At 44.9% G+C, this 27,423-nt stretch overlaps 1 pseudogene; it reads left to right on the top strand.

The window, feature by feature from the left end:
• Positions 1 to 27,116, top strand: part of LOC147354965 (DNA fragmentation factor subunit alpha-like) — a 54,243-nt pseudogene extending 27,127 nt beyond the window's left edge.
• Positions 27,117 to 27,423: the final 307 nt, after the last annotated feature.

The following is a 27,423-nucleotide window of genomic DNA, read 5'->3' as shown; positions in this document are numbered from 1 at the left end:
CAAAGGGAGACTTAGGAAAAAAGAACATTTTTAAAGGACCTTGTCTTTTCCATACTCCAGAAACTGCCAAAGAAACATTTTCTGCAGAGGGACATCCCTGTGTCTTTTGATAGGGCAAAGCGAAGGCAGAGTCTTATTCCATGGGAAGGTTGGGAGTATAATCTATTGGTAGTGGATGATGTTCAATGAGACACGTCTTAAGATGTTTATTTAGTTTAATAAATGAAGTCAGATATATATATATTTTATTTATTTATTTTTTAATGTTACATTTTATTTATTTTTTTAATTTTATTTTTAAACTTTATATAATTGTATTAGTTTTGCCAAATATCAAAATGAATCCGCCACAGGTATACATGTGTTCCCCATCCTGAACCCTCCTCCCTCCTCCCTCCCCATACCATCCCTCTGGGTCGTCCCAGTGCACTAGCCCCAAGCATCCAGTATCGTGCATCGAACCTGGACTGGCAACTCGTTTCTTACATGATATTTTACATGTTTCAATGTCATTCTCCCAAATCTTCCCACCTTCTCCCTCTCCCACAGAGTCCATAAGACTGTTCTATACATCAGTGTCTCTTTTGCTGTCTCGTACACCGGGTTATTGTTACCATCTTTCTAAATTCCATATATATGCGTTAGTATACTGTATTGGTGTTTTTCCTTCTGGCTTACTTCACTCTGTCCAATAGGCTCCAGTTTCATCCACCTCATTAGAACTGATTCAAATGTATTCTTTTTAATGGCTGAGTAATACTCCATCGTGTATATGTACCACAGCTTTCTTATCCATTCATCTGCTGATGGACATCTAGGTTGCTTCCATGTCCTGGCTATTATAAACAGTGCTGTGATGAACATTGGGGTGCACGTGTCTCTTTCCCTTCTGGTTTCCTCAGTGTGTATGCCCAGCAGTGGGATTGCTGGATCATAAGGCAGTTCTATTTCCAGTTTTTTAAGGAATCTCCACACTGTTCTCCATAGTGGCTGTACTAGTTTGCATTCCCACCAACAGTGTAAGAGGGTTCCCTTTTCTCCACACCCTCTCCAGCATTTATTATTTGTAGACTTTTGGATCGCAGCCATTCGAAGTCAGATATATTCTGACAGAAACTAAGCCTGATTTGGCTGATTGGTTTGACAACAAGGATAGCTTATATGGCAGACATTTTCCATTAAGAAATGAGTTTGATGTATAGCTCCAAAGTTGTATTAAAATATATTTAAAGCATGTACTATTAATAAAGCATTTAACAAAAAATATTATATTGGAAAAGGAATAATGAAATAGCCAATCATTGATTTTCCCAGCCCTTTTTGTGTGTATCAGGTTAAATGAGATGCCCTTAGGAGGAAGAGTAAAACGTGCAAGTGTTAGTCATTTGAAAAGTCTCGGTGGAGACACTATGATATACTTCTCAGCATTTGAGAGAGGGCAGCTGACTGGGTAACAAATCCTTCTGCAAGTTGGGTGGCTTTCAACTCTTTGCTTTCAATAAAATTGAAGGAAGACCTAATTGAGTTGTCAGCTCTCAGACATTAAAAATAATTTGTGGTGATAGATCACTTTGTTATTTTTGATGGAAGAATCAGAAAAAATTCAAAGATATGAGTAGTGCCTCTAAAACAGACTTATTCGCTTTCCATGAAAGCCCATCCATGTGTTTAAGTGAGCGTCGTATCTCAGCAATTACATTTTAAAACCAGAGTGAGTAGAAATAGAACTGTTGCTGAAGTCATCTTATTCTAGCAAAAAGTAATGTTTATTCATGGAGCAACAACTAATTGAAAACAGAAGGTTCATCTTTCCCATTGAATGATGCATCTTTAATAAAATTTGAATTTTTTTGTTTATTATTTATAAAGATTTATAATATACTGATATTTTATTGCCAAGAAGTTTGTATCAGTATGAAATTCCATGGGCAGTGTTAATATTAATAGAATGAAACAAGAGTTCAAAGAGAAAAAGGAATGAAACTTTGCAGCTGTAAATATGATAATTTAAATGTTAAAAATGTGTTGAGGGAGTACATTAGCTTTCAAAATTTTATTAGAGGAGAGGCGAGTGGAAAAACCCACTGTTGCAACAGGCAGCCGCCTAACGTCCTTTGGAGTAATAAACTCGCACTTTGCTGGCTCGGGAAGAGGCAGGGAGGATAGAAGCACCATGTGCCTCGGGGGGACTCTGTCTAGTATCTAGTTCTGTGGGCTTTTAATCTGTAGTCTAGTGTCCCTTTGAAGATAACTTGAAATTCTGGATTCACTTTGGATCCAGCCTTAGGCCTTAACCTGAACTGGGTTAACCTTCTTTGTCATTTCTGACCCTCTCCAGTTCAGATCTGTATTGTCTTACGCATATCTTCTTCTTTGAAGTTATCCTTGACATATATTTCACTTGGGTGGGTTCTCACAGGCTTCACTTTCATGAAGCCTCTGAAGCCTTTGTTTTATTCATTCATTCACTCACTCATTCATTCAGCAAATATGTATTGCCAGGCATGGTGGGAGGTTCTGGATATGCCATTGTGAACAAAACAAGCATGGGTCCTAACCTCATGGAAGTGATATCTCAGTGCAGGTAGATGAACAATATAAAAGGAAATAATGATACAAATAGATGACTAAAGATCGTAAGTGCTATGAATGAAAATAACATGGTGTTGATGACAAGAATAACAATCAGATCAGATCAGATCAGATCAGCCGCTCAGTCATGTCCGACTCTGCAACACCATGAATCGCAGTACGCTAGGCCTCCCTGTCCAGCACCAACTCCTGGAGTTCACTGAGACTCACCTCCATCAAGTCACTGATGCCATCCAGCCATCTCATCCTCTGTCGTCCCCTTCTCCTCCTGCCCCCAATCCCTCCCAGCATCAAAGTCTTTTCCAATGAGTCAACTCTTCGCATGAGGTGGCCAAAGTACTGGAGTTTCAGCTTTAGCATCATTCTTTCCAAAGAAATCCCAGGGCTGATCTCCTTTAGAATGGACTGGTTGGATCTCCTTGCAGTCCAAGGGACTCTCAAGAGTCTTCTCCAACACCACACTTCAAAAGCATCAATTTTTCGGCGCTCAGCCTTCTTCACAGTCCAACTCTCACATCCATACATGACCATAGGAAAAACCATAGCCTTGACTAGATGAACCTTTGTTGGCAAAGTAATGTCTCTGCTTTTCAATATGCTATCTAGGTTGATCATAACTTTCCTTCCAAGGAGTAAGCGTCTTTTAATTTCATGGCTGCAGTCACCATCTGCAGTGATTCTGGAGCCCAGAAAAATAAAGTCTGACACTGTTTCCACTGTTTCCCCATCTATTTCCCATGAAGTGATGGGACTGGATGCCATGATCTTCATTTTCTGAATGTTGAGCTTTAAGCCAACTTTTTCACTCTCCACTTTCACTTTCATCAAGAGGTTTTTTAGTTCCTCTTCACTTTCTGCCATGAGGGTGGTACCGTCTGCATATCTGAGGTTACTGATCTTTCTCCCAGCAATCTTGATTCCAGCTTGTGTTTCTTCCAGCCCCAGCGTTTCTCATGATGTACTCAGCATATAAGTTAAATAAGCAGGGTGACAATATACAGCCTTGACATACTCCTTTTCCTATTTGGAACCAGTCTGTTGTTCCATGTCCACTTTTAACTGTTGCTTCCTGACCTACATACAGATTTCTTAAGAGGCAGGTCAGGTGGTCTGGTATTCCCATCTCTTTCAGAATTTCCCACAGTTTATTGTAATCTACACAGTCAAAGGCTTTGGCATAGTCAATAAAGCAGAAATAGATGTTTTTCTGGAACTCTCTTGCTTTTTCCATGATCCAATGGATGCTGGCAATTTGATCTCTGGCTCCTCTGCCTTTTCTAAAACCAGCTTGAACATCAGGAAGTTCACGGTTCACATATTGCTGAAGCCTGGCTTGCAGAATTTTGAGCATTACTTTACTAGCGTGTGACATGAGTGCAATTGTGCAGTAGTTTGAGCATTCTTTGGCATTGCCTTTCTTTGGGATTGGAATGAAAACTGACCTTTTCCAGTCCTGTGGCCACTGCTGAGTTTTCCCAATTTGCTGGCATATGGAGTGCAGCACTTTCACAGCATCATCTTTCAGGATTTGAAAGAGCTCCACTGGAATTCCATCACCTCCACTAGCTTTGTTCATAGTGATGCTTTCTAAGGCCCACTTGACTTCACATTCCAGGATGTCTGGCTCTAGGTCAGTGATCACACCATCATGATTATCTGGGTCATGAAGATCTTTTTTGTACAGTTGTTCTGTGTATTCTTGCCATCTCTTCTTAATATCTTCTGCTTCTGTTAGATCCATACCATTTCTGTCCTTTATTGAGCCCATCTTTGCATGAAATGTTCCTTTGGTATCTCTGATTTTCTTGACGAGATCTCTAGTCTTTCCCATTCTGTTGTTTTCCTCTATTTCTTTGCATTGATCGCTGAAGAAGGCTTTCTTATCTCTTCTTGCTATTCTTTGGAACTCTGCATTCAGATGTTTATATCTTTCCTTTTCTCCTTTGCTTTTCGCTTCTTTTCTTTTCACAGCTATTTGTAAGGCCTTCCCAGACAGCCATTTTGCTTTTTTGCATTTTTTTTCCCATGGGAATGGTCTTGATCCCTGTCTCCTGTACAATGTCATGGACCTCATTCCATAGTTCATCAGGCACTCTATCTATCAGATCTAGGCCCTTAAATCTATTTCTCTCTTCTACTGTATAATCATAAGGGATTTGATTTAGGTCATAGCTGAATGGTCTAGTGGTTTTCCCTACTTTCTTCAATTTAAGTCTGAATTTGGCAATAAGGAGTTCATGGTCTGAGCCACAGTCAGCTCCTGGTCTTGTTTTTGCTGACTGTATAGAGCTTCTCCATCTATGGCTGCAAAGAATATAATCAATCTGATTTCGGTGTTGACCATCTGTTGATGTCCATGTATAGAGTCTTCTCTTGTGTTGTTGGAAGAGGGTGTTTGTTATGACCAGTGCATTTTCTTGGCAAAACTCTATTAGTCTTTGCCCTGCTTCATTCCGTATTCCAAGGCCAAATTTGCCTGTTACTCCAGGTGTTTCTTGACTTCCTACTTTTGCATTCCAGTCCCCTATAATGAAAAGGACATCTTTTTTGGGTGTTAGTTCTAAAAGATCTTGTAGGTCTTCATAGAACCGTTCAACTTCAGCTTCTTCAGTGTTACTGGTTGGGGCATAGACTTGGATTATTGTGATATTGAATGGTTTGCCTTGGAAACGAACAGAGATCATTCTGTCGTTTTTGAGATTGCATCCAAGTACTGCATTTCGGACTCTTTTGTTGACCATGATGGCCACTCCATTTCTTCTGAGGGATTCCTGCCCGCAGTAGTAGATATAATGGTCATCTGAGTTAAATTCACCCATTCCAGTCTGGGTACTTAATTTTAATTGAAAAAAAAATAGGGCAAACCTTTTTGAGGAGATGACAGTTAAACTGAAATCAGAAGTATGAGAAGCAACCTTCCATAAGAAAAATGATTAAACAGTGTTTCAGTTAGTGGGGAAAACATATGGAAAGGCCAGAATCAAGGAGCCTGGCCTGTTAGGAGCATTAGAAGGTCAGTGCTGCTGAAACACCTGTGCAGAGAGGCAAGTAGGTGCTGTTGGGAAAACAGCTAGTGATGTAAAAGTAGGACAGAAAAAACAAGGGCCAAAACATGTGAGGGAGCTCAGATTTTACTCCACGTGCCATGGAAACCCAGCAAAAGTCTTCCAGCAAGCTTGGTTTATTTTTAAAAGATAATTTTGGCTTCTGTTTGAAGATTGGATTGGAGCGGGACAAGATAGAAACAGGGGAATGATATAGGAGGTGTATCAGCTAGAATAGGCTGGGTAAAGCAATAACAAACAACTCCTAAATCCCTGTGGCTTATGTCAGCAAAAACCTTGCACTTAGGCTACATAACCATCGCAGGTCAGCTGGGAGCTGTCTCCATAACCACTCACTCCAGGATCTGGGCACCCACCATCTCGAACACTGATGGTCACGATAGCAGGAAAGGGCGCACAGCAAGCCATGGCTCTTAAAACCTCTGCCTAGATGTGTCACTGTCACTTACACTTGTATTTTATTGTCAGAATAGAGTCACATGGTCCCTCCTGAGTTCAGGAGGGAAGGAATGTACTTCCTTGAAGGAAGGGCACTGCAGGAAAAGAAAGTAAACTATTTGGTGACAGTAATACCGTGTCACCCTTCTGGAGGTTACCATTGTAGTCCAAAGAGGTGATGGTAGCTTTAATGGGAGTGATGCTGCTGAAGAGAGATGGACAGATTTGAGGTTAATCTTAGAGTTTCTTTTTGGATGTGATGTCCCATCACTTCATGGCAAAGATGGGGAAACAGTGGAAACAGTGGCTGACTTTATTTTTTTGGTCTCCAAAATCACTGCAGATGATGATTGCAGCCATGAAATTAAAAGACACTTACTCCTTGGAAGGAAAGTTATGATCAACCTAGACAATATTTGAAAAGCAGAGACATTACTTTGCCAACAAAGGTCCGTCTAGTCAAGGCAATGGTTTTTCCAGTGGTCATGTATGGATGTGAGAGTTGGACTGTGAAGAAGGCTGAGTGCCAAAGAATTGATGCTTTTGAAGTGTGGTGTTGGAGAAGACTCTTGAGAGTCCCTTGGACTGCAAGGAGATCCGACCAGTCCATCCTAAAGGAGACCAGTCCATCCTAAAGGAGACCAGTCCATCCTAAAGGAGACCAGTCCTAGTTTTTCGTTGACAGGACTGATTTTGAAGCTGAAACCCCAATACTTAGGCCACCTGATGCAAAGAGCTGACTCATTTGAAAAGACCATGATGCTGGGAAAGATTGAGGGCAGGAGAAGAAGGGGATGACAGAGGATGAGATGGTTGGATGGCATCACCGACTCAATGGACATGGGTTTGTGTGAACTCCCGGAGTTGGTGATGAACAGAGAGACCTGGCGTGCTGCAGTTCATGGGGTTGCAAAGAGTTGGACATGACTGAGCAACTAAACTGAAACTGATGGCTTGAATATTATGATTTTTCATTCAGTCACCCTCATTAGACTGTGACCCTTGTGAGGCAAGCCATAATAAAATATTCATCTCCAGATCTCCTGGACCAAACATGAAATGGCTTACTGAATGAATGAGTAAGATTCCACAAATCAAAATTTTGCTTTCTGGATGGAAGCATGGTTTGGAAGTTTTCACAAATTTTTAACAAAGTTTAACAAAGTTTTCTTTGTTAGGCAAAGAGCGGAAGGAGGAGATTTAAACAATCATTTAACCATAAGAGACGAACCTAGACAATGTATTAAAAAGCAGAGAAATTTATTTGCCAACAAAGGTCCATCTAGTCAAGGCTATGGTTTTTCCAGTAGTCATGTATGGAGAGTTGGACCATAAAGAAGGCTGAGCCCTGAAGAATTGATCCTTTCAAACTGTTGTGTTGGCGAAGACTCTTGACAGTCCCTTGGACTGCAAGGAGATCAAACCAGTCCATCCTAAAGGAAATCAGTCCTGAATATTCATTGGAAGGACTGATGTTGAAGTTGAAGCTGAAGCTCCAGTACTTTGGTCACCTGATGTGAAGAGTTAACTCATTAGAAAAGACCCTGATGCTGGGAAAGATTAAAGTCAAGAGGAGAAGCTGATGACATAGGACAAGGTTGTTGGATGGCATCACCGACTCGATGGACACGAGTTTGCGCAAGCTTGGGGAGATGGTGAAGGACTAGGAAGCCTGGCATGCTGCAGTCCATGGGGTCGCAAAGAGTCAGAAACAACTGAGCTACTGAATGACAGCAACAACCATAAGAGAGAGCTTATGCAGGTTTTCTGCAGGATTGCAAAGAAAATTGATTTAAAAAATCTTTATTTCTGCCACAGTGCTGTTCCTTTCATAGGAAGATCAGACTTAGAACTCAAATGTTGCGCACTGTCCTGCTCCATTCCCTCTTGGGCTTTAAATTTCTTCCATTTCCTGTCAGTTTCAGATCTCTTTACATCCCAGGATAGAATGAAAGTATAGGCATTTGCAGCAATGTCTTTGGAGAAAATAAATTCCAGATATAGCCAATAAATCCAGCACAGTCATTCCCTGAAACAAAGAGAATGACTGGCAGAGCAGAGAAAAATCCTGCAGAAAACAAACCATCGAAAATACGGCAGAGAAGCTGGCCTGCCATGCTCCTGAGAGCCCACGGGAGGGGGCTGCTCACCCCTTTGCCCTGGGGTCCTCGTGTTGCAGGAAGGAGACCCCTTCCAGGGCCTGAGAATGAGTTCTTGTCTAACTCTCTGCAGTGGATTATTGAGGAGACACACGTGCTGAAAAAGCAAGTGACTTTATTGGGAAGGGGCCCCAGGGCAGAGAGCAGCAGGTAAGGGAACGGGAGGACTGCTGTGTCACATGGCTCGCAGTCTCACGTTTTATGATTACGGGGTTAGTTTCCAGGTTGTCTCTGGCCAATCATTCTGACTCAGGGTCCTTCCTGGTGGCGCACGCATTGCTCAGCCAAGACGGATTCCAACGAGGAGAATTCTAGGAGGTTGGATAGAACATGTGGCATCTGGTTTTGACCTTTCCTGAGTGCCTCTGGTTTCATGTTCCTTACCGGGCCCTCCTGTTGTAAAGTAACTCAGGCACATGATTACTGTGATGCCTGGCCAGGTTGGGTAGTTTCAGTCCCTGTTTCCCTAACATTTGTGGAGCTCCAGCCTGGGTGGGAGGCTGAGTAAAAAGAATGACCACCCCATGGTGGCTGTCCAGAGTGGGTGTGGGCTGACCTGACTGGGGCCCTGAAGTTCAGTGTGGGCCACTCCTGTCTCCACCTAGGGTGGATATTACTGGCTCCCGTCAATACAAATCGCCAATACAAGAGTGCCTGCTATGAACAGAGCATATGTGCTCAAGTCCATGTATATATTATACCGGGGACCAGATTCTTCTTTAAAACTTGTTTAGTAGAACCACCTTTCGGGTTCATCTCTGTTCTCGGCACATCCTTATCCAACTGATGTGATGTAGTTAAACAACAGGGGTGATGGGTAAGGGTACTGAAAGGAGGGTATCATCAGCACGTTCTGTTCAGTTCAGTCGCTCAGTCGTGTCTGACTCTTCACAACCCCATGGACCACAGCATGCCAGGCCTCCCTGTCCATCACCAACTCCTGGAGTTTACCCAAACTCAGGTCCACTGTGTCGGTGATGGCATCCAACCATCTCGTCCTCTGTCGTCCCCTTCTCTTCCTGCCCTCAGTCTTTCCCAGCATCAGGGACTTTTCCAATGAGTCAGCTCTCCACATCAGGTGGCCAAAGTATTGGAGTTTCAGCTTCAACATCAGTCCTACCAATGAACACACAGGACTGATTTCCTTTAGGGTGGACTGGTTGGATCTCCTTGAAGTCCAAGGGACGCTCAAGAGTCTTCTCCAACATCACAGTTCAAAAGCATCAATTCTTCAGTGCTCAGCTTTCTTTATCAGCGTGTTACTTCCTTTCTCTGCCCTACTATGCCATGCACCCCCCGACCCCCGCCATCATCCTTCACCTCAGCCTCTGTCACTCCCTCCCCTCACTGCACCTGGTTCCCCCCACCTCCGACCCCCATAACAAGCTAGGCTTGGAGTAACCACCAATGAGAGAGAAGTTCTCGACCACGAGGACACCAGTAGAGTAGACTATCTGGGAGGAGCGAGTGGGCATGGCTCCCACCACATGGCCCCTCTGAGTCCTCCGCTGGCCACTGAAATTCAAGGTCACAGGCAAGGCCCAGGGCAAGCTTCAGAGCAGAGCAGAGCCACTACTGCCGCCCCTCCCCTCACCGCCCACCCCCAGGTCTTCTAGCCTTACTTTGCAAGTGAACCAGTAGCAATCGCGTGCACAACAAATCGAGGAACTGTCTCTGGTTTCATTTTAGCTATTCCCACTCTAAAAGATTTCCCTTGGCCCATCTCTGGAGGCTGAAATCCCACGGTTTGTGGTTTGTTCCTTAGGGGTAAGCAGGACCGTCCTCTTGAGGTCTCTTAAAAAAAAGTGAATCTTCCTCAGAGGCAGGATTCCTTGAACCCATCTCAGCTTCCAGTAAATAAATGAGTTGTCCACCAAATGCCTCAGGCTTGGAGGGGGAATAGAATAGAACAAAAGGGGATTGGGGTATCTGAGGGAGGAGGGGCCCTGAAGCAAGGAAAAAAGAGAAGGGAGGTGGGGGCTGTAGCGCTTGGGGGGCTGGAGCAGGGGGAGATTCCCCAGGCCCTGCAGTGAGGTTTCTAATGGTGGGACCTGGAGCGCAGCCCGAACAGCACCTGCAGAGCAGAAAGGACCCTGGGGCCCCAAGGGAGAGGATTAGCACTTTGGATACGCACTGTGCCCATTTCTCCAACCACTGTGACCTTGACCTGCGTAGATCATTCTAGCACATGTCCCAGGAACTGATTTTTAGCAGAAAGGGCTGGTTCTGGGATTCAGAAACACTGTTGTTCTCCCCGGTAAGATGGGGCACAGGAAAGAAGAGAAGGAAGGGGAAGAGAAGGAAGGGCTCCCAGCATCAGGCCCTGGCCAGGGACTCCTTCTCAGCAGGCCTCAAGCCCAAATGCCCAGCCAAGCCCCCGTTTGCCAGAGATCCCGAGGTTCAGAGAGCTGAGGGAACCACGTGCCCCCAAAAGGCAGCCTGCCTCACGCCTCCATCTGCTCCTCTGAATGGACAGCCCTCACAGGGAGGCCTCCTGGCCAGGCACTCATGCCTGATTCTCCCTCTGCAGCTGTGGAGTGCATGCAGAGGGCGCTGGGGTTGGCCCTGAATTGTGTTCTGAGGCAGCGGGTGTTGTCTGCTTGCTCCAGGCAGGGCACAGACGCTGCCAAGGAGGCCAGCGTGCAGCCGTCCTCTGGCTCTCTGAGAGGCCCTGAGCTGGTTGCCAGGTGCGTGGCCAGTTGGGTCTGATGGCGGTTGCTGAGTGATGTCCTGTTTGCTGCCGAGGCAATCATAATGCGAAGCTTTCCACTGACTGCGATGTGCAGTAAGATTAAAGTCAGTATTCTGTTGGAGAAAAAAGCAAACAAAACTGGTTTCCAGAATAATCCCCTGCCTCCTGCTATCATTATTACACCTTTGTTATTCATGATACGTCAAAAAGGAGTAGGGATCCACTGACATGCCAATCAACAGCCTCCTCTGTCATCATCAGACCAGGGAGGGACACAGATCCTCTCATGCTGTGATAGGTGTATAGTTACACAGTATTAGGAGCCCAGTATTAAGGTGGAAGCAGTGACAGATTTTCTCCTCTTGATCTCTAAAAATCACTGCAGGTGGTGACCACAGCCATAAAATTAGAAGGTGATTGCTTCTTGAAGGAAAGCTATGACAAACCTAGACAGTGTATTTAAAAGCAAAGACATCACTTTGCCGACAAAGGTCCGTATAGTCAAAGCTATGGTCTTTCCAGCGGTCATGTACAGATGTGAGAGTTGGACCATAAAGAAAGCTGAGCACTGAAGAATCGATGCTTTCAAATTGTGGTATTGGAGAAGACTCTTGAGGGTCCCTTGGGCAGCAAGTAGATCAAACCAGCCAATCCTAAAGGAAATCAACCTTGAATACTCATTGGAAGGACTGATGCTGAAGCTGAAACTCCAATACTTTGGCCACCTGATGCAAAGAGCCAACCTATTAGAAAAGACCCTAATGCTGGGAAAGATTGAAGGCAGAAGGAGAAGGGGATGACAGAGGATGATGGTTGCATGGCATCACTGATTCAATGGACATGAACTTAGACAAACTCCAGGAGATATTGAAGGAAAAGGAGGCCTAGAGTGCTGTAGTCTAGGGTCACAAGGAGCTGGACATGACTTAGCGACTTAACAACAACAGCATTGCTGCCGCTGCCGCTGCTGCTAAATCGCTTCAGTCGTGTCTGACTCTGTGTGACCCCATAGATGGCAGCCCACCAGGCTCTGCTGTCCCTGGGATTCTCCAGGCAAGAACACTGGAGTGGGTTGCCATTTCCTTCTCCAATGCATGAAAGTGAAAAGTGAAAGTGAAGTCGCTCAGTCATGTCTGACTCTTAGTGACCCCATGGACTGCAGCCCACCAGGCTCCTCCGTCCATGGGATTTTCCAGGCAAGAGTACTGGAGTGGGTTGCCATTGCCTTCTCCAGGGATTCTCTTTATGAGCCCATAAATGCAAAATCCACAGCTTCCTTTGCTCCCTCCCTCTCCCTGGGACAGGACCCGGCACAGAGCAGAACTAAATTAATGAATTAATCATTGGTGTCAACCAATGGGGTTGACTTCTCAAAAGCCAGTTCCAGAAAAATCAAGAGGGAATTGTCTCCTACTGATCTCAGATGAACATTTGATAAACTATTGATTCTTTTGGTTATTTATTACTTGTGGCATGCATTAAGTGAGCATATATTTACGACCTCATGGTTGGTACATACATTGCATTTTATCTATATAAAACATGCGTTTTATTTGACAGGCAGCTAACCTGGGTTAAAAAATGAGGTTCTAAAGTGCGGTTTGAATTTGTGTTCTTAAAGACCTATCTGCCACATGAAAGGATGTTCCTTCCCACTATCAGCTCTAGCTTTCCTGAACTCATCAAACCATGTCTTTTCATAGATGAGTAAACAGAGGCCCAGCCCAGCAAGTATCCTGTGTATTGATGCCCAGCATGAGATGGTAGGGAACACCAGTGTCCAGACTTCATGGGCTTCCAGTCAGCTCTTTCTCTGCCACGCTTCACAGGATCAGCCTTTCTAAGAGCCTCTCAAGCCAGGGAAGGACTTTTTGTCACTCTCTTTAAAGCACGCCATAATTAACAACCTGCTTTTCCTCTTCTCTCTAATCCACACGGGGCTTATAAGACATCCTGTGTTATTCTGGAGCTGGATCATGCTGGCTTCTTATTATGTTGAAATGTTTCCATTAAGTATATTGGACTCACATAGTATTTATTTTAAACAAGCCTCTAGGAGATGAGCTAGCTCCTAGATTAGGGGCTCAGACATTTTAAATGAGGACAAAGACCCCGGGTAAACCTGCAAAGCAGGCCAGCATGCTTGGTGTGCAGGTGAGGGAACTTATTACAAGGTGTTAATAGACTCATGTGTACTGATTATAGACTAAATGAACAGCATTTCTAGCACATATATCTCCTACAGCTCCACAAACATCTATTTCAAACCTTGGGGCCAAATGTGTCTTGGAAGTCAGATATTTCAGGTAATAGGATGTATCTACCAGATAATAACCTCCCCAGCAGAGTCTGGGGCAACACCCTATAATCAAGCACTTTGATCATTCTGCAGTTAAGTATGGGAATGTTCACTACTAATGGGTTAAAGAAAGACTATAAATAGTCCTAGGCCAGTGCAGGTCAAGTTTTGCCGCCAAATTAGTTTGTCACAAACTTACCAAAAAAAAAAAAAAGAACCCGCAATAAAAAACCTGAAGCCTATCTTCAGTGCTTTATGAAGTTCAGGGATAAGGGACTGTAGAACTATCACAATTTAAATATAAAAATATACTGATCAATAAGATATATTTTTTAAACAAGTCCCAATATTTAGTGTACCTTGATGCTGTTACATATTTTCATATTTTCTTATATTTTCTTAAACAGTGCCTATATACAAAGATAACCCCAAATATCATGCCAGAAGTCACATTTTATGGGCTCTTGACTATGCTTGGTGGAGTTCCAGTACCTGGAGCCCAGCCCGTGGGACCATGTCCCTCCCTAGCGCACAGCCTGAGTAGTGGGAGGACCAGCTAAGACCTAAGGCAAGACCTTATCCTTGAGGGTAAGTGTTCAAATCTTATTAAGTAGAAGGACCACTTTTTAACCGTACAGGATCTGGAACTAGATTCCAGGGGAAATTATTCACTTTGCTATATACCTTTTTTTTTCTTTATAGTTGGCCGCACTGGGCCTTCGTTGCGCTTTCTCTAGTTGCGGTGAGTGGAGGCTGCCTGCCATTGCGGCGGCTTCTCTTGTGCAGAGCATGGGCCCTCGGCACACAGGCTTCAGTAGCTGCAGCACGTGGGCTTTGTCACCCCGAGGCCTGTGGAATCTTCTCGGACCAGGGATTAAACCCATGTCCCCTGCGTTGGCTGGTGGATTCTTAACCACTGGACCACGAGGGAAGTCCTTCTGTGAGACCTCAGACAAGTCATTTCACTTCTTGCTTCAGCATCTTGCTCATTCATAAACGAGAGTAATGATAGTCTTATCTCACAGGGATATTGTAGGGACTAACTAAGTTAATTCAGATAAAACTCTTAGCACATAGTAATTTCTGAGGAAATGTTGGCCATTATCATTATTATCATCACTATTGGCTTATTTATCTATGGTAGACAGAAAAATGCTGCTCTCCAAAGATGTCCACACCATCGTCCCCATAACTTGTTACAGAATATACTGAAACATACCCCTAAATATGAGTTTGTAGATGTGGTTAAGCTTAGGATCTTTGAATGAGTCGTTATCTTGGGTTACCCAAGTGTTCTCAATCTAATCACATGACTAGATTAGATTAAAGGGCAAAACTTTTCTGGCTGAGAAGAGAAAGAGATGTGATAACTGAAACAGAGACAGAAGCTACACTGATAACTTTGAAGAGGAGGGTAGGGGCCACAAACAAACTAGTGTATCCGTAGAATCAAAGGTTATTGGGCTACAGTCAAGGGTTATTGGTATGAAAATTTGACATCAGCTTCCATAAGGAAGCTCTGTTTCAGGCTTCCCTGGTGGCTCAGAGGTTAAAGCGTCTGCCTCCTATGCGGGAGACCCGGGATTGATCCCTGGGTTTGATCCCTGGGTTGGGAAGTTCCCCTGGAGAAGGAAATGGCAACCCACTCCAGTATTCTTGCCTGGAGAATCCCATGGTCAGAGGAGCCTGGTAGGCTACAGTCCAAGGGGTCGCAAAGAGTCGGACATGACTGAGCGACTTCACTTTCACCATAAGGATGAACCTTGAAAATGTTAAGTGAAAGAAGCCAGACACAAAAGGATACCTATTGCACAATGGCACGTGTGTGAAATGCCTGGAATAGGCAAATCTGTGGGGACAGAAAGCAGACAGGTGGTTGCAAGGGGCTGGCTTGAGGGCGGAAGTGGGAGTGACTGCTCAAAGGACATGGGGAATTTTCTTTTGAGAGAGAGACTGAGTGCTGTTGACTAGCACTAAACAAGGAAAGAGGAACAACTTTGTGCTGCAAACATTGCCAAGTGAGATCAACAAAAAGAAAAAGAACTTGCTGTTGGAACTGAGTGGGCTCTCTAACTTGCATCATCCATTTCTATTCCCCTAAGGCCATGGAAAGGAGAAATGGCCAAACAATGAAATCCTGTGGATTCTCATTAATACACTCCAACTTCAAGAGGAACAGATTGAGGAGTGGGGGAGAGTAAGCAATTACAGGGAAAGTTTTTGAGAGAAGAGGCCCCAGTGTTTGACCCTGGGGCTTTGACTGAGGCAGGAAGAGCTTCCAGGTCAGCACATCGAGCTGCAGGAACAAGCTGAAGCCCAGCGAAATACTCTACACTATTGGTTCAGTGGACTGGGCTTTGATTAAAGATCGTTTGCTGCATCTCTGAAAGGAGCGAGACTGTGGGCCCCAAGCAAGGGCTCCACCCAGGCCCAGCTGAATTGTCCCCCTTCCTCATCCGTACCTTTAAGCTACAAAAAAGGACTTGAAAATAACACCCAGTCCTCAAATTGTGGTTCCCAGTGGAGAAGACAGAAGTGCCTTCTGAATGAGGCAGGGAGGATGTCGAGGAAAACTCACCTGTACTGTATTCCGTTAAAGCAACAGACAGTCAGAATCACTCATATTAGGCATAGATAAGATGGAAAGAAATGGCATAGTCAAATAAACTAAAGGAAAATAATAAACAAAGGGAAATGTGATAAACTATGGAAAAATACATGTTAAAGACAGATGAATAATGCTGTCTGGAAGAACCCAAAACCAAAATGCAAACAGATTTCTTGAAAGCACACTGAACTATATATTATAGTAACTTAATAAGAGCAGAGATGAAATAAAATGAGGTCAAAATAACATGACAAAACAGCAAAACTATATGAAATGGGATATTGAAGAGCTGAAAGGGATGAAATAAAATTTCAAGTATCTGTTACAAAGAGGTTGTACAAATAGTTAAAAATCATATTAATAACATGTGAAAACTTGAAATAATTACAACTAATGCAGAGGGAAAAATTAGATAAAGTTAAGGAATTCAAAGACAATTCAGTATAAAGATCTTTGATATTCTTGGTAAGAATCCAACAAGTGAAACAAAAAAATATTGGAAAACATACTACAGGAAAATTTTCCTGAAGTGAGGGAGGAGATGAATCAGCTATCTGAAAGATCATAGTGTGTATACAAGGCAAACTTGATATAGAAGGGACAGTATTGAGTCATATAATGATAAATAGATTCAACATCAAAGATAAAGCATTTTTCAGATATCCAACAGAAAAAGCAAAAGGGAAAAAAAATCCAGGGGTCCTTAGACTTCTCTTCATCTCTTCCCAATGCCAGAGAAAAGTAGGAAACCATCTAACAGAGGAAAAGAGCAGTGAGCTAGAATTTTTTATTCAGTCGAATCATCATTCACGGATAAAAGCAAAAGAGCTCAGAGACTAAAACATCCATGAAGCTTCTTGAAGAAAGCCTTCCAGGACATAGATTCTGAAGGCAGACTACCTGGGTTTGAATCCTGGCCTTGCCACTTACTGGTTGTGTAATTCATGCACGTTACTTTTTGTGCCTTAGTCTCTTCATCTGTAATTTGGGGATAGCAATGGTCCCCATGTCACTGGGTTGTTTTTGTGGATTTAATACATTAACATGTAATATACAAGGGACTATTACTCAGCCATTAAAAAGAGTGAAATAATGCCATTTGCAGCTACATGGATGGACCTAGAGAGTGTCATGCTGAGTGAAATAATTCAGACAGAGAAGGAGAAATATCATATGACATCCCTTATATGAACAATCTGTAAAGAAATGATCCAGAGGAACTTACAAAGCAGAAAGAGACTCACAGACTTAGAAAATGAACGTATGGCTGCCGAGGGAAAGGGATAGTTAAGGAGTCTGGGTAGGTCATGTACACTGCTGTATTCAAAATGGATCACAAATGAGGACATGGAATAGCGTGGACATGTAGATCACACGGAAATCTACTCGATGCTGTGTGGCAGCCTGGATGGGAGGGGGTTTAGGGGGGAATGGACACACGTATATGTATGGCTGAGGCCTTCACTGTTCACCTAAAACTCCTACCACACTGTTAACTGGATATTCCCCAACACAAAATGGGCTTCCCTGGTGGCTCAGATGGTACAGCGTCTGCCTACAATGTGGGAGACCCAGGTTCAATCCCTGGGTCGGGAAGATCTCCTGGAGAAGGAAATGGCAACCCACTCCAGTATTCTTGCCTGGAAAATCCCATGGATGGAGGAATCTGGTAGGCTACAGTCCATGGGGTCGCAAAGAGTCGGACACGACTGAGAGACTTCACTCAGCACAAAATAGAAAGTTTAAAGTTTGAAAAAAAAATTAATATGCACACAGTGCTGGGAATAGTGCCTGGCTCGTAGGAAAGCTGTATATACACACGTTTGCTGTAATCAATGTTATATATCATGATGATGAAGAAATCTATTCCACCACGAGATAAACCACTGGTGAGGATTTAGTTAGTTTAAAAGCAGAGCCAAAATTAAACAAAAAACAGCAACCAAGGAAAGAATGACTGCAGAACAGAATGTATATGTATATATCTTGACTAAGCAAACAAAATTAAAGCTCCCAAAAAATCGAGAGGTGGAGTGAAGAAAAGCGGAAGAGAGTCAATGTATGCTGGTCACTTAATCTTTTATGGCAAAGTTTTCAAAGATGTCTAAAATTGAAACAAGTAATTATAAGACAGCCTTTTAATAGTACTCATGGTCTTTTTTCTTATCCTCAGAGCAATCTCTTACGAATGAGGAAAGATCTATGAATTTCACTATTTCTTTTATTTTTGCTTCAGTTTCTTTTGCCTTCTATTCAATCCACGGAAAATGTATTTTTATTTTAAAAGGAAATATAACATGATTCCATTATTATGAGGATATTTTGTCCATTCATCTATTCCTTCATCCAATTATAATTTGTAAATAGAGATATTTGAATTGAAGTTCATGATATATTAATACTAGTTATTGTTGAGTAAGAGAATTTGAGTAAAGAGCTGTTTTTCGGTGTGTTTCTTGAATTTTTATAATATACATGTACAAAGCCAGTAAAGGTATTATTTTATTTTATTTATTTATTTTTAATATAAATTTATTTATTTTAATTGAAGGCTAATTACTTTACAATATTGTATTGGTTTTTCCATATATTAACAAAGGTATTATTTTAAAACATATCAATCTTGGATTTCAGCACCCAAAAAAATCAATTAAAAAAAACAACTACATAAATAAATCAATCATCTTACAACCCTGTAGAAATGACTCATGCCTATTCAAACACATTTTGTTCCTAAGAGAAGAGATTCTATGTATAATCAAAATCAACCTTTTCATTTTTTGTCAACTATTTTCCACTCAATTACTTAAGCATTAGGGAACAGTTTTGTCTTATCAACACCCAGCTGGAAATCAAAGCTTATATGTGATGAAAAACAGTGGCTGTGGGGTGTGGAGTGATTCATAGGAGCATGATTTCCCGTGTCGGGGAGACATGATCTCCATCAAGTAGGAGGGTTTTCTTATAATGTTGAGCAAAGAGGTAGGGATTAGAGGAGCCACAGGCAACTTTATTTGCCTTCCACTCAAACCACTGTGATAATGATGCAGTCCTTTGACTAGAGATAATGCTATTGACCTGACATGGAATCTGCCTTAGCGCCTGGAGCCCAGGGTTCAGGAGTTGGCTGGACCCCTGCGCTACCCAGGCAGGTTTGCTGTTTTTCCCTTCACGCCCACTGCACCCTGATTGCGCCCTGCTCGCACTTTGGCTGATAGTTGGCCCGGCACCCGCAAGCCTGTGAGCTCCTTGAGGGCACAAACTGCCGAGGTGAGTGCTCCTCTCTAACCCCTGTCCTGGCACACAGCCTCTCTGACGGCGGGTGCTCCGTGGGTATTTGCTGAGTGGATAAGTTTAGAATGAATTACGTATCCTTCTTACCCCATCCCTTCTGTCATCAAGTATATACATGTGTCAGGACAAATGGCTGGGATAGAAAATCTGTGATCTCACAAGATCATGTGAGACTGAAAACTTGGAGCTTGATCAGCCCTGTTACTCAGCCCATCACTGGATGTAGGCATGGCTCCCTACTATCTAAATAAGTTCATTTTCCCCCTTCTTTTTTAGAGGCAATAGAGAAAGCAAAAAAGGCTTGATTAAAGAGTATTCAGTCTTGAATCACCCCCTTCCTCTACCGAGAGACTTTATAAACCAGTAGAATAATACCTTGCTCTAATTACTACCATGGTACCAAGGGTACTGGATCCCCCATGTGGAACACTGGTAAAGAGTCTGCCTGCCAGTGTAGGAAATGCAGGAGGCATGGGTTCTATCCCTAGGTTGGGAAGATCCCCTGGAGAAGGAAATGGCAACCTGCTCCAGTATTCTTTTCTGGGAAATCCCATGGGCAGAGGAGCCTGGCCGGCTATAGTCCATGGGATCACAGAGTCAGACAGACTTAGTGACTGAACAACACCAAAGAGTACTCCTACCGTTCCTGCCCTTAGAGAAAGGGTACCTCCTCTGCCCATTATTAAACAGTCTTCACCAGCTGAAACACCACTGTCCTGTCTTCTTTGACTGCCTTTAAACAAATCTCCAGTGAATTAAAAAAAACCTGTTGCGAATTGACTAGAAATCCTCCCAAGTTCACATGTAGAACTCAGTTAACATGCAGAGTCCTGGGCCCCCCTCTGCTGAGATCTGGGGTGAGGCCCAGGACTCGGCAGTTCTACCAGCTTGACAGATGTCCCCACTGTGAGCAGCGCAACTGGGGAGGCTGAGCTTAAAGGCTTATACAAATTCCCCTTGAGCCACTGATGGATGGGTCATCATTAATACCTGTGAGGAAACGTGAAGAAACACAAAGAAGCAGAAGCTCTTTTGAAAGCCTGGTGATGTATTATGTTACTTCAAGGACATTCATAATAACTCGAGATGTCCTTCATTTGAGATGCTACTCTGTGTGGGGCTTGGTGCCAGGTCTTCATGTGGCATCACTAATTCTCACAGTCATGGACAGGAGATGATCCCCATTTTGCAGAAGAGGAAGCAGAAACCCAGAGAAATTAGGAAAATTTCCCCAGGCCCTGCAGGTCCTAAGGGCCAGAACTGAAATACAAGCCCAGGTCTGCACACCCTCAAAGCCCCCAGCGAGCTCCACCCTGCTGCGTTGGCTGCGGGATCATCAGGTACTCACTGAGAGCAGCTCTAAACAGGATACCCTCTTCCTTTCACCTGAATTCAGGTCCCCCAGCATCTCTCAGTGTCAAAGGCATTTACTTCAAAACTGTTTCTTATTCTGTTTCCCCCCAGCAGCAGATGTCACAGGGAGACTTACCCCTCATTTTAATTTGGGTGCTAAGAAACCCATAAAGCTTCTATCAGCGTCAAGAAAAAAAGAAAAGGTCCATCTAGAAAGATTTAGCCTCCCTTACAGAGTTTCTTCTGCAGCTGCTAACTCTTTCTGCCCCAGGTGATGGGTGACGGTGCTCCAGCCTCCACAGAGGCGTCAGAGCCTCAGTCACCAAGGACGCTGAGCTGTGACATAGGCTGGATGGCACTGCTGGGCTCATGCAGTAAACCTACCTGTGGAGTGATGAGTGAGGAAGCCGTGTGTTTATATTCTAGGGATGACATGCAGTTATCTTTTTCCTTCCCAAAGGAAGAGACTTACGGAGGAGTTAGGGGAACAGCCAAGTAAGCCCCTGGGGACCGGTACCCCTGTCCCTGGTAACGGGGCTGCACGTCATCTTCAAAGCAACCCTTGCAGAAAAAGAAATCCACAGACAGACTTTTTATTTTCCAGGATGACATACGTTAAAAGTGGCTGATGAGAGACATTATTTTTTTTTTCGTATATTCAATCCATCATGAGGATTTGTACTTTGAGGGAAATGCTATCTGAATATTTAGCAAACTATTTGATCACTGCCAGCGCTCTATTCACCTGCAAGTCTCTGTTCTCTGAATTGTCCATGCAATGGCCAGGGTGCCTTCATTCGGGTTCATCTCTCAATTATACCCAGTTACCAGCCCGACGTGTCACCGGGTTAGGTTGGGACGATGGCTTTTTGAAGAGTTAGCATTTCACACAATTTAGCTCGCCACTTGGACTTCTTCCTTGGTTCTGGCTCAGAGTCTCTGTTCACTCAGAGAAAATGTGACTTCAGTTCTCCTGATGAAAGCTTTGCTTTTCTCTCCGGTTGTCCCTTGAGTGGGGGGCGCTGTTCCTCTCTCTGTCCACGTTGTTATTAGTACTGGCTGGGTTCCTGTAGTGGGGCTCACCCACCCCGCCCTGACCGTATAGTTCCTGAGGGCACGGAGGGCACATTGCTAAGCTGACCCCGAGTCTCCTCCCTGTAAACGTGGACGTGGAGGACTGTTTCCTCCTGGCTGGTGGAATCAGTAACATGTGACTTAGAGGGTTCTCTACAGTCATGTTTTTCTACCACGTGAGCCAGAAAAGCAGAGGCTGCACGTTACAGAGAGGAAGTGAAGAACGGGGAAGAAATGAAGAGAAGAGGAGGAAACAGAGACGTGGAAAGCGTCAGGGGCGTTCAGTCCCTGGGTGAGTCATTCTTTGGTCCAGCCGCATTTATCAGTTCAACTTAAGTAGTCCCACTGAGTCCCAGGAGCTGCCATTCAGAGGAGGTCTCTCCATGTGACTCATCTTCTTTTCCTCCAAGCACCGCAGCATGGGAGTTGTCACGGTCCATCAGGTTGTCCAAGTGGTATTCCCAGCGTTGGTTCACAGACAGCCATTGGCATTTTCCTAAAACATCTTAGTTTGCTTTAGAATTCATGTCATAACAACTGCAATAAATATTTACGAAGCATCTGTTTACAATGTTGACTTGATTTACTGGTGGTAAAACTGAGGCTCAGTGAGCGTTAAGCAGGGTGTTTCAGGTGGGACAGCTAGCAGGTAAGTGACTGAGTGAGGATTCCAGAACTCTTACTTGTTCTGCTCTGTGTAGATTTAGCTGACACAGATGGAAGCATCATCGACTCAGTGGCTTGAAAACTAGTTTGATCTTCACAATCAACTAACCCCTGCTTAAAAACTGCTTAGAGATTTGGAATGGGAAAAGTAACGAGGTATGTTTTGAAAAAGTTTTTGGAAGTTGAAAATTTAAAAGAAAGACACATGTACATTTATCCACTGTATACATTGTAAATATATACAATATATTTATGTATGTGTATACTGCACACCCATATATCAGAATTAGATTTGGCTACAATTAAAAAATGGGGCTTCCCTGGTGGCTCAGCAGTAAAGGAACCACCTGCCAATGCAGGAGACATAAGAAACATGGTTTCAGCCCTTGGATCAGGAAAATCCTCTGGAGGAGGGCATGACAACCCACTCCAGTATTCTTGCCAGGAAAATCCCATGGACAGAGGAGCCTGGAGGGCTATAGTCCGTAGAGTCACAAAGAGTCAGACATGACTGAAGCAGCTGAGCACGCAAACACACAATGAAAATGTAACACTAATCGTAGAGCTGAAACAAGGTTGAGGCTTATTTTTCTCTGCAGAGGTAGGCAGTCTCGACCTGGTACCAAAGACACAGGTCCTTCCTAGAGTGGGTCCTGCAGATAAGTTTATATTGTGGACACAATCCTGGCTGTTGCAGCTCCAGCCATTGCATTCATGTTCCGAGCAGCAGGAATGAGGATGGCCCAAGGGCCAAAGGGCATGCTTTTTTAATGGAGTAAGCTTTCTTCAAAATGTTTTCCAAGAAGCTCCATCTCATGACTTGACCACTTCTATTGACAGGGAGTCTACAGGTGAACCTTTATAGCTGGCACCACCGTTAGACCTGGCAATACGGGGACTCTGATACTGAGAAAGAAGGAAAACGTGGATGTTAGATGAGAAATGAGCAGCCTTAGCAACACCCATTTTGTTCCAGGCACTGTTCTAGGCCTAGAGGATGCAGCAGTGAAAAGCCAAAGTCCCCGGCCACTCTTCAGTGCAGTCAGTTCAGTTGCTCAGTCATGTCCGACTCTTTGCGACTCAATGGACTGCAGCACACCGGGCTTCCTGGGTGTTCTTTGGAAGGAATGATGCTAAAGCTGAAACTCCAGTACTTTGGCCACCTCATGCGAACAGTTGACTCATTGGAAAAGATCCTGATGCTGGGAGGGATTGGGGGCAGGAGGAGAAGGGGATGACAGAGGATGAGATGGTTGGATGGCATCACTGACTCGATGGACATGAATTTGAGTGAACTCCGGGAGTTGGTGATGGACAGGGAGGCCTGGTGTGCTGTGATTCATGGGGTCGCAAAGAGTCGGACACAACTGCGTGACTGAACTGAACTGGCACAGCATTATCTTTGATGCTCTTGCCCTGCATTGGCCTTAAAGTTCTCAGGGAAGCAAATAATTCCCAAGGTCTCCTGTTGAGTTTACAGTTAATTCCCAGGCTGTTGTTCTACAAGGGTTTGTTTTTAAGGTACTTGAATTTAAACTTACCAGCACTGAATTTCCTGTACTAATTTCTGCCTAGCTTCAAAAAGTCTCTATCCCATTGATTTGCTGTTTTACTCCTTAGAAGGGCTTCCCAGCAGGCACAAATTCCTTAGAACGTCTTGGGCTCATCCCAAGACAACTGTTCACTGTGTGCATAGCTCTTCAAATCTCTTTATAAGATTTCTCACCAAGATCAGCCGCTCTTGGGCTCTGAGAACTCCTACTTTTTGCAAAGGAATAACTCTATTTTTTATTGCTTGACTTTCCTATATTGAAATTCAATTCTTTATCCATTTCAAGTAGTCCCTTAATCTTATAGAGACTCAACAGCTTTTTGTCTGTGTAAAATTTTTTGTTTATTTGGCTGCTTGGGGTCTTAGTGGCAGGATCTTCATTGTATCATGGGGCTCTTTCGCTGCTGTGCTTGGTCTGGTTGTCGTGCATGGGCTTTGGAGCACGTGGGCTTCAGTAGTTGTGGTATGCAGACTTAGCTGCCCTGTGGCATGTGGTATCTTAGTTTCCTGACCAGGAATTGAACCCAGCTTCCTGCATCGCGGAAGGCCGATTCTTAACCACTGGACGACCATGGAATCCCATCAACTGTTCTTTACTTGCCTACAGTAGGCGTTTGGTGTGGACACTTGCCAAAGGTAACTCCAAAGCCTGAAGAGTGACTCTCTCCTCTTTCCCCAGACCCTCAAAGAACTCTGATAATCAGAGCTGGCTCCTGGTGTAGAATCCATCCTGCCTTTATCTCCGTATGTTGTGCAGATTTGAGCTTTCTCCATTCCGTGCTTCATTTGTCGATTCCGCCAGCTTGGTGAGTAGGGAAGGGAGCAACGACCAGTGAGCGGTATCCTAGAGTCCCCTCTGAGTCTTGGAAGGAGCCTGGTATTAGCGACCTGACTGCTCTGAATCTAACACAGCAGCTGTTACAACAACTAGTTTCACATCGTGGTCAACAGCTCCACAATCCTGCCCGTGAATTTGCTTGAAATTCTTAGGTGGGTTCCATCCTGTCTGGGTGGTTTATTGATATCTGTTTTGTCAGTTAAGACTAGAACATTCTGTGCACGGACCGCAATTTTATTGCACGCTCCGACCTCTCCATTTTAAGGGTGCTCATTTCCCAGGTAGAGGGCATGACCCAGAGCTAGTACAATTTCTATTCCTTAGTGCATTCCACCCAGGTCTTCAGTTTCTTGGCTTTAGTTTTGACATTTTGGGGGATTTCTTGCAAAATGTTTTTTAATGAATCATAGAGTTTCAGAACTAAAAGGAAAGTTAAAATGTGACTTGGTTCGAATGCCACAGCCTAAAGATGAAAAACTAAATTCGAAAGAAGTTATGCGCCGGGATCTGACCCATTTAGTAGCTTTATACTTCTTTTCTGGTTATATGTGCTTAGTTTTTGCTATTTATGTTCCTATGAACTTTTGAATAGGAGAAATTTCCTTTTAGGTCTTTAATCACTGTCCTTTTGTAAACTTCCCCGGCGCTATGAAGAGGGTATCTGAGCCAAGCTGTCAGGTACCCCGCTGACAGCTGGTTACTTTTATTCTGTTATCTGGGATCCAGAGGTGCCTCCAGTTACCCTGCAGGATAGCAGGCCCTCCGCCCAGCCCTGCCCAGCTCAGGAACCCCTCTGCCTGTTGCCTGCAGCGTCTGCTTGACACGCTCTGACAACTTGTTCACTTCTCCACAGACGGGAATTCCTGGTTACGCTGTGTTCCTTTTATAAAACAGACTGCTTTCCCAAAGGCTGCTTTCTCGGAGCATCTCATTTTGCTGTTGCTGTCGGGAGATCTGAGACGTGACACCTGCAGGGTTTAAGTAGGATGGGAAGAGGTGGGTTGCCGTTCCTTTCTTCCTGAAGGGCGTGAAGCCAGCCAGCTTCCTTTGACTCATCATCCGGCTGCCTTATTTTTACAGCTTCAGTGAGGCACAGATTGTCCGCCTCCCTCCCAGCCCCTGCTCTGAACACCACGTGGGCGTGTAGTTCTGCCAGGGAGCTCTCTGTCCACACCTGGTCCGAGTGGCTGTTCCCACTCCTGTGATGTCCCCAGCGGCCGTCCCCGGGGCCAGAGGCTCCTGCTCCCTCTCCGCCCCTCCTGCTGTCCATGCACACGAGTGCGAGGAGAACCACAGGGCTGAAACCGAGCCCGCCTTGCCGTTCCTGCAGGCTGTCAGAGCGGAGACCACGGCTCCATGCTGCGGGGCCCCGAGGCAGGGCTTAAGTGTTTCGGCTTCTCTGGTGTTCCAGCTGCCCGGCACACAGCAGGCTTCAGTGAGCCCATGTCCTCATTGGATATATTTTGGCCAGGGCTTTCTGCCTCCATTTCGGCCCTCAGCTAGAGAGAGAACTCCTCACACCTCCACTCAAGCCTCTCCTCCCGCCACCTGCTGGCTGCCCCATCCTGCTTGCTGTGGAGGAATGGATGACTGTCCCTGCTCGTGTTTCCCTCCCTGCTGGGTGGCGGTAGAACACCCAGGTCCTTTTGCCACAGCCTGCCTGAGGCCGTCGAGTCCTCCCTCCCTGTGATGCGGACTTCTTCGCAGATGTGCCCTGGCTGTGGGGTGGCAGCAGACCCGACTCTAGGTGGTCAGGTTTGCCCTCCTGCCCCTCCCCTGTCACAGGGACAATGATGGGCCCAGGGGCTGTGTGGCTGGGCCCCAGAGGGACACCCATGGGGGAGGGCTGCCCTGGTGGACCCCCAGATGTGCAGAGAAATGGGTGCTCACCGCTGGGCACCACTTGGCTGGGGTAGCTGGCTCAGGGTCCCCAGGGTCCTCTCCGCGGGCCTTTCTGGACACGCAGCCCCATTCACTGCATTCTGGCAGCTCCGCTGACCTCAGGGCCCTGTGTATGCAGTGTCTTCCACTTTGGAAGTTTTTTCTTCAGCTGTCTGGTGGGATCTCTGGAGGCGATGAGTGCGATGTCGCAGGGGTGAGAGAGAGGTGAGCCTGGCAGGTGCAGAAGGAGGCTGTTTTCAACAGGGTAGCCTGTGGGGGGGTCCTCTGAGTGGAGACTTGAAGGAGCGGCATGAACAAGGCAAACAGCGTCTCCTCCACACTCCACCCTTCCTCCTACCTTGGGGGCTTGGTCCAGCTCTTCTCTTAACCTGGAAAGTTGCTTCTACCTCCTCATCCTGCCTGTATCCTTGTCCTCCTAACCTGAGACCACATCCTTTCCCAGTTTCGTGGCTCATCGGAGGAGGCTGGCATCTGCTGTGGCAGATGGCCCTGTGTCCTATCGCAACCCAGCAGCTTCCCAGGTGTCCGCTGGGGAGAGCCATCTTGGTTTTATAGCCACCTGGTATCCTAAGAAGTTAGACTGAGAAAAATGATATTTAGCAAGAATTTAAAAGTCACGTGCAATCTGCCATTTTTCTAGTTTTTCTGAAAACAACTCCTGGATCCAGTCAGGTTGGCAGGAGCTGCCTACGTGGGTGTCATGTTAGCCTCCTGGCCACCATTCTGCTACAGTCGAACTGTCCTTTCTTGCGATGCCACCAGCCAGGGCTGAAAGTTCATAGAAGACACAGTGACATCCATGTGCTCTGGAGCCTCCTACTCACAGCATGGTCTGAGGATCAGCAGCGTGGTGGCCTTGCCAACACTGGGGAGCTTGTTGGGCATGCAGAG

Source organism: Bos grunniens, chromosome 17 (assembly GCF_055505025.1).
Source record: "Bos grunniens cultivar Pamir isolate PY7600 chromosome 17, Bosgru_T2T1.0, whole genome shotgun sequence".
Taxonomy (NCBI): domain Eukaryota; kingdom Metazoa; phylum Chordata; class Mammalia; order Artiodactyla; family Bovidae; genus Bos; species Bos grunniens.
Note: the sequence above shows the minus strand (reverse complement) of the source record. Positions and strands in the feature narration are given on the sequence as shown.